The sequence below is a fragment of the Manis pentadactyla genome, chromosome 12 (assembly GCF_030020395.1).
Source record: "Manis pentadactyla isolate mManPen7 chromosome 12, mManPen7.hap1, whole genome shotgun sequence".
NCBI classification, from domain to species: Eukaryota; Metazoa; Chordata; class Mammalia; order Pholidota; family Manidae; genus Manis; species Manis pentadactyla.
This window is the reverse complement of record NC_080030.1, coordinates 40261949-40270272: the sequence shown is the minus strand read 5'-3', so window position 1 is coordinate 40270272 and position 8324 is coordinate 40261949. Positions and strand designations below refer to the sequence as shown.

General features: G+C 41.5%; 1 long non-coding RNA gene across 1 annotated transcript; it reads right to left on the bottom strand.

Annotated features, from left to right (window-relative positions):
* Positions 1-283: 283 nt before the first annotated feature.
* Positions 284-7714, bottom strand: LOC130679710 (uncharacterized). Its single transcript, XR_008992723.1, has 2 exons — positions 6916-7714; positions 284-6158 (listed from the first exon to the last, which is right to left on the bottom strand). It is a non-coding gene; the product is annotated as an uncharacterized LOC130679710 (long non-coding RNA).
* Positions 7715-8324: the final 610 nt, after the last annotated feature.

Sequence of the window (8324 nt, the reverse complement as noted above, 5' to 3'; positions counted from 1 at the left end):
AAAGCACTTACAGCTTACACAAAGACAAAGACTCATACAAAATTAATAGCATTTCTTTGCATTATTAGCATTCCTTTGTCCCTCCTCCCTGACAAGGAGTCAGGTTTCTTATATCACCCTTCTATCTGTCAGTCCCTAAGATCAAAATAACAACAGACATTCCCCAAAGTCCAAAGTTTCCCCTGTGGAGCTTTTCACTTTTGATTGGGATTCAGTTATCAAAACCTATAGTGTCAAAGGAAAAAGAGAAAAAGGCTCCAAACAAATATGGCAATTATCAAAACAGGGAGAGCAAGGTACTTTGTTACATTTGTGTTTCTTTTCTTAGCATACACCAAAGTATACTCAAAATGGATTAAAGACCTAAATGTAAGACAAGAAACAATAAAACTCTTAGAAGAAAACACACGCAAAAATCTTTTGAACATTAGGATGAGCAATATTTTACTGGACACATCTCCTTGGGCAAGGGAAACAAAATAAAAAATAAACAAGTGGGACTATATCAAACTAAAAAGCTTCTATACAGCAAAGGACACCATCAGCAGAACAAAAGGGCAACCTACAGTATGGGAGAATATATTCGTAAATGATTTATCTGACAAGGGATTAACATCCAATGTACATAAAGAACTCATATGAATCAACAACAAAAAACAAACAACCCAATTAAAACATGAGTAGAGGACCTGAACAGACATTTCTTCAAAGAAGCAATACAGATGGTCACAGGCACATGAAAACATGCTTCATGTCACAAATCATCAGGGAAATGCAAATCAGAATCACAGTGAGATATCACCTCATGCCAGTCAAAATGTAATTCTACCGGTAACCCAGTAATTCTACTTCTAGGAATTTACTTAAAGAAAATAAAATCCCTAATTCAAAAAGATATATGCCATCCCTATGTTTATTGCTGCATTATTTATAATAGCCAAGATATGGAAGCAACCTAAGTGCCAATCAATAGATGAATGGATAAAAAAGATGTGGTACACATACACAATGGAATATCACTCAGCCATGAAAAAGGAAAGAAATCCTGCTATTTGTGACAACATGGATGAACCTGGAAGGTATTATATTAAATGAAACAAGCCAGGCAGAGAACGACAAATACCATATGATTTCACTTACTTGTGGAATATAAAAACAAAACAAAACAAAATGAACAAAACAGCAGTAGACTCAGAGACACAGAGAAGTGACTGGTGGTTACCATGAGGGAGAGAAGGGCTGCAGAGTGGGGAGCATGAGGAATAAAGGGGCACAAAAATTCTCAATCATAATACAACTTGGTCACAGAGATGGTGTACAGCATCATACAGTTGATGACTCTGTAACATCTGAACAGACAGTAACTACACGAGTTGGGGTGAGGATTTAATAAAGTGGGTAACTGTGAACCACCATGTTGTATTCTTGAATACAATATAAGATTGTATATCAATGATACTTCAATTTTTAAAAAAAGAATTATTATAAATGTGTTTCCTGCTGTAGTAGTTGCCCTGGGAGGGTGCTTCAGATCTACTCCTCACTCCCCACAAAGATTCCTGCTTTGGGCTACATGAAGTTGCCCTCCATGGACCCTCTGCCAACAGGGCTCTTCCGCCCTCTGGCTTCTGGTTGGGTCCATCAATGGAGCAGGACTGATGAAAGGAGAGAAAGGTCACTACACGTATTCCCTCTCCCTCCCTCCCTCCCTCCCTCCCTCCCTTTCTCCCTTCTTCCCTCCTCCACATGGCAGTGATCTTCTACCAAAGACCATGGCTCTTCATGGGCATCCCCTCCCCTCTCCAAGTGGATTCTCCTAGGGTGCCAGGACCTCTCCCTCCCCTAACCTCAGTCCTCCTTGCTGATCCTGAGATGCTTCACCATCCCTTGTGAAGTCTGCATCTGCTGACACTTTTGTAAATAACCTGTTTATGAGTCTGTCATCCTTGTCCCCTTTTGAAAGTGATGTTTCCTGCAATGACCAGGACTGTACTGTGCGTGACTGACTTTTTTAGCCTTCCTACCAATGCATCAAACATTTCACTCTTTTCCACATGAAAAGTGAATTACAAAGGAAAAGAACAAGCCGACCACAGGGTACATGACTTTACACAATTAATAAAATAATTGAGGCATTGCTGCAAAGATAATTAGAGAAAGATGTTTTGCTGTGTACATTATTTAATTGAGGCAATGAGAAAGGAATGTTAAGAAAAGCAGGAATGTTTGTCAAGTTAAGAATCCATGATAGCTGCATGCTGTAGCCATGTGCATAATTCACAAGGGATATGAACATGCATAAGCAACAGTTCTTTTAAGGAAATGCAAGAAGCTGGCAAACCTTGGAAATTAGAAACACGTATTTAATTGTTTAATCGGGCCTTATTTAAAGAGAAAATTCTCTACCAATGTATTGTACATTAATTTTATTTTAACATCTGAAATAATAGCTTATGATTAAAACTGGTCATCGGAGATATAATAGTTGAATTTTACTGGGAGATTTGATTTTTTCTCTCCCCCAGATAGGTTTAACTTAGTTTTTCGGAACAGCTAAGGCCTTGGATGTAAGGAAGACTAAGGGATTCACAGAACTGAAAAGTTCTGCATTTCAACTGCTAATCTCTTTTGTACAGAAAAATTCAGGAACACAGAATTGATCATAATTAAATCTTTGGTTCTTTATACTTCATCATCATCATTACTGGTTAGCTATGCTTGTCCTTCTTTTACTTTTTTAAATTTCATTTTAAAAATGATAAAATGAATACCCCATACCCACTACCCTAACCTAGAACTAGAATACTACTGACCCTACACGAATCTCGTGCACTTCCACCCAGCCCCGCAGCACCACCGGGGTCTCAGATGCCTCGGCACCTGCCCAGGCCTGACCCACACACCTGACCCACTTTGTTCCCATCTCGGGCTGATCAGGGCAGGGTATCACCTTGACTGGCAACCACACAGCCAGGCCAATACCTGCACATCCAGATTCCCAGCCCTTCCTGCCCTTTATGGACTCAGATGGAAGGCCACATGGCACAGCACGGACTCAGGCATCCTGAGCAGCCTCCAGAGAATAGTGACACACCATCAAAGTACAGGGACTTTGACTTCCCATGGGCAAAACTGATCAGTGGGAGACAGGAGATGAGGCCCCTGAAAGACAAGTTCTCTCTTCATCCTCCCTCCTTCCAGCTTCCCAGAGAAGCCCCACTGAGCAGGACACAACTGCCCGGGACCCACTGTCCCTTCATGGCCCATCGTGGAGCAGTAGCTGATACAGCTGTGCACACTTTGTGTGTTAGCCTGCTCAGGCTGCGTAACAAAGTACCACACACTGGAGGGCTTACACAGTGAAATTTATTTCTCACAGTTCTGGAGTCCAGAAGTCTGAGCTCAAGGCATCTGCAGGGTGGGTATTGTCTGATGCCTCTCAACCTGGCATGTAGATAGATGGCTGCTTCTCCCCATGCCTTTACTGGGTACCCCTTCTGGGCACACATGTATCTGTGTCCAAATTTCCTCTTATAAGGACACCAGTCATATTGGATCAGGGCCCATCCTAAAGACCTCATTACTTCTTTAAAGACCTTATCTCCAAATATGGCGCTGTTCTGAGGTATTGGGGTTGGGACTTTGACATATGAATCTGGGGGACACAATTCAGCCTGTATCACTTTGTGTCATTTCACTTCTCCTTTTCGTCCACTCTCCTGTCTTAGTCTTTACCTACCAAATGAAGCATCAAGACATTTATCCCTGACTTCGGCAAAAACCGGGCTAATACAACAATCCATTGCATTACACCCACCTGTCAGTTCCTTCCTGGCTACCCCACCGGAGGTCACCAGCGTCCTGAACTTGGTGTTTATCCTTCCCTTTCTTTTCACTCTTCACTTCTATGTTGTGTCTAAAGAATATTTTCTTCAATTTTGCCTGTTTTAGAATGTTACAAAGAGTGTTACACTACATGAATTTTGGAGCTTTTTCCACTCAATATTATGTTAATGAAATTCATCTCTTTGCTGTGAACAGCTATAATTCATTCATTTGCACTTGCTGTAAATTATTGCATTGTAAGAATAAACACAATGTAAACATGATTTTGTTGATGGACATTAAGTTGTGTTATGCAAACAAAGGCAGATGGCCAACCAGCACAAACAGGGTTCCTGGGGACACTCAGAATAAGCAGGAGTTCAGGTCCCCTGCTGTCAATGTCATCTAGGGCAGTAGACAGACATCTGACAGAGCCCAACCCAGATTCTAGGAAAAGTCCCTCAACCTTGCAGGGTTTTGAAGCTGCACCATTAAGGGAACACCAGGCCCTCCCTGGCATCATAAGGGGTTCTGTTTGCAGCTGAGTGGCACTGCCAACTAGCAGCAGGATTTCCCTCATTTGCATCCATGGCAGGGAACTAGACCATCCCTCCCCTAGTAGCACCAGGAAATCAGGACCTAAGCCTTACATTTGCTGAAATTTTATTGCCCTAAGTAATGGTCACAGCCGATTTCCATGGAGCTCTGCAAGATCCCAGCTCCCTTTCTGGGATAGCTTGTAAGGGATCAGTCCTTGATATCTTAGCATTTACCTCTCAGGTAGTTACCATTTTATTCTCCAGAATATATACCCAGGAATGAAATTGCTGGTCACACAGTATATGAATATTTAACTTCACACCAGCAATGCTTACAAGGTCCCACTCATCCTCATAGGACATCCTCCAAGTGTTTTCTAGTTACTTCTTTTTTACCAACCATTTAGGTATAGAGGACTATCTCACTGTGGTTCCAATTTTGATTTCCCTGATGACATTAATAAGTATATTTTCATGTACACATAAACCATTTGCATTCCCTTTTGTAAAATTCTCGTTTGCTCATTTTCAGACTGATCTTTCTCTAACCAATTGTTAAGAATTATAACTAATGTATACTAAACCTTACGATTTGTTATCTTCTCTCAATTAGTACAACTTTCCTTAGAGTCTTTTGATGTTCTTAATTTTAATATAGTTGAATTTAAATCTTCTCTTTTATAGTTGGCCCTTTTCTTGTCTTGTATAAGACATCGTGTCATAAAAACATAAAAATTCAAAATGATACATGGACCAAAGAGTAAATAATAATGGAAATTAAAAATCAGTTGGAATTGAATGATAATTTAAAACTACATAAGAAACCTGGTAAAATACAGCACAAGTAATGTTTCGAGGGAAATTTACAGTCTTAAATGTCAATATTAGAAAAGAAAAATTATATTATAATGAGCTACCTATCCAACTTAGGAAACAGGGCAGAGTCCATCAGTCCTGACCAACTCCCCTTTCCCCATCTCCCTTTCAGTTAATGTGCCATGACTGTCATTTACGAGCCAAGTTAACTGTGCAGTTTCACTGTCCCAAGTCCCACACGCAGCCAAGCAGATGGAGAAGGCCGGGGTGTGCTTGGAGCCCCAGCCGCAGAAACCATGAGACAGGAGCGGCCTGGGTCTCTGAGTCCCCAGTTGGGGGAGGACCACCCTGGAATGTTGCCCAGTGTGAAATACCCACAGTGCACTTGGCATGAGTACATAAACTCTCGGTGTGTCACGTCACGGACATATTGGGGTTGCAGTATGCGCCTGATATAAGAAGTTTGAAAACAAACAGAAGGACAGGATAAACCCCAAGGAAATAGAAGGAGAAAATAAAAGAGCAGAAGTCAAGGCAATGGAAAACAAGCAGCAGAAAGACTCAACAAAGGCACAGCCGTTCTTTCCTGAACTAAGAAGAGCCATCAGATGACCGCCCAGCTCTATTCTTAGTCTCCTTGCCAAGGTTTTTATCTCCCCACGCTGTTCAAAAGAACACATTGAAAATCTTCGTATGTGGAGCTGCATGGGCCGGATTATTTGTTGTTTTTTCTTCCAACTGTCAAATAAATGCACTGTATTTTCTCCCATCACAGGAATCACAGGGTGGAAGATGAGCATAGAGAGCGAATCTGGGCAACAGGGGTGAGGGTGGTTTGAGCTGCACCAGGAAAACCTAAAGGCCAAATAGCAGCATATGAGGCCAAAGTCAGAGAATAAAAGTGAAAAGGGCAGAAGGAAGGCAGGCACCCAGAGCAGGGGAGCAGGGCTTCTGGGGCACTCAGGACGAGTGTTGCCCCTGCAAGAAGGAAAGACAGAAGCAAAGTATTATCATAGGGGAGCACCAGGTATTTCCCATCGCCCATTTCCCATATACTAAGCCTAGTCCACATTTTCAGATAATTCTACAAGAGTGCTTTTGAAAAGGGTCCCCAGATGTATTCACTGGGGAAAAGCAACCACCCAAAAGCCCAGCAATCTTCATCATCATTAACTGCAATTCAGAGGAGTTTCTGTATTGAATCAGATGATAATTCTTCCTTTTAATCTGTTTGTTGTTGAATTGCATCATAGTTGAATGTCTCCTGCTTTTTGTCTTTTTGGAATATAGTTTCCTGAAGGAGAATTTCTGCTTGTTCTCATGCATCAATAAAATAGAATCACATGGGTGAGCCCAGGGCAGCAATGAGCAAAGGGCAACATTATTTTAAGACTCAACGTTCATGTCTCAGATGATATCAGCAGCGCTGTTTGTTGTTTTTAAAACACAGCAACAACGTTCTCAGTAGCTCCATCACTCACACCCTCAAGGTGAAGGTTCTTAGAAATATTTCATTGCTAGTCAACAGCCTTAGTATTTACACACTTCAGTTTTCTCAGGTCCAAGTTACTCTCCTTCCAACAAACTTCATATAAAATACATACATCTTGCCTAAATTTATAGAAACATTCCTTTGCCCCTATTCCCCACTATTAATTTTTCTATGCCTAATTTGAAACTGCCCATGTGAGTCTTAAATGAGCCCTCTGTAGACTTCTAAGAGTGGAGTGCTTACATTCTCAGCAGTTACTGTAATCCTGTAACCAAAGAAGCTGTTGTTGATGGCCAAGGTTTATTCTTCCTATAAATATGGGTGAGTTCTGACACCTGGTACAATGTTTTCTCAGAATGAGAGCCAATGTAATGAAATTCGGTATGTAGTAGCCTGCAAAAAAAGTAATATAAAATCATTCCTTCACAGAAAATTTTAATATCTTTCTCTCATATTTTTCAGACTGCAGTCATTAATTTTGCCATCTAGTTACTTTAATAACATTTGCTCTACTACCTACCATGTGAGATAGACAGACCCTGCTTTAGAAAGATTCAGAGTTCAAGCTAGATGTCCAAACATCAAACTAACAGGATGAGTCACTGCCATAGAAAACCAGGAGAGATCAAGTAATTCTGTCCTGAGGAAAATCTAGGAGAGTACCAGAGGGTGACCCTGGGACTGGATCTGGAGGATCCATCCTCATGATTTAAGAACCCAGAACTAAGTGTTAAGTAAGGAGTATAAAGGAGAGCATTAGCTAAAATTAACTAATTAACACACAAACCAAATCTCACACTCTGGCATTTATATTTTATGTTGTCTAAAGAGTATAATTCAATTAACATCATTGAATACTCTTGTGGATAAAATGAGAGTTCCTGTGGCCAGGATTCTCACCTGGCCGTGGTTGACTAGCTCACTGCACACCTGTGGGCAATACATGGCTGTTGACTCTATAAAAAGAGCTCCTCCCAGTGCTCTGGGCACGACACAGTGGCAGGGCTGCAAGGCTACAGGAGAGCAGAGCAGAGGCTGGAGTGGTGGCAGCGCCGAGGACAGAGGCGCAGAGGACAGCTATGAAGACAACTGTGCAGAGAGGCCCAGAGGATGGCTGTATGGACAGAGGGGCCCAGAGGCAGAGACTGGCTTGCTGCATACAGACTCGCACTGAGTAAATGGGATTCTAGTGACTAACCTGCCACCTGGAAATAAAGTTGGGTATAACCCTTTCACCCCAAGAACATTTTGCGGTCATTTTCTTTGGTCACATTGAATCCATAGCGAACTTGCCTGGGGCTGAAACCCATTGGCAAGACAGCCCTCTAATGGGATTTCAGTTGCATTCCTTCAATGAAGAGAAATCTGGAAAACGCAACACTTCCAAGTAAAATCCAGTATTTGAAACATGATGAGCTTCTATGTTCTCCCCTTTAGTTAAATGCCCTAAGAGAAGAAGAGAAGCAAACCTTGAAAGGACCTGGTTTAATTATTTTCTTCTCCAAAAATCAAGTTCTAGTTTGTTCCTTCATTTCAATTGCTTATCTGGTCTGAATGCCCATGGCCAACCCTTGTCTATCCTTGACGTTGCCATGAGCACAAATAATATAAAATGCCAGTTTAGTCAGTCCACCATGATTGTCTTCCTCTTT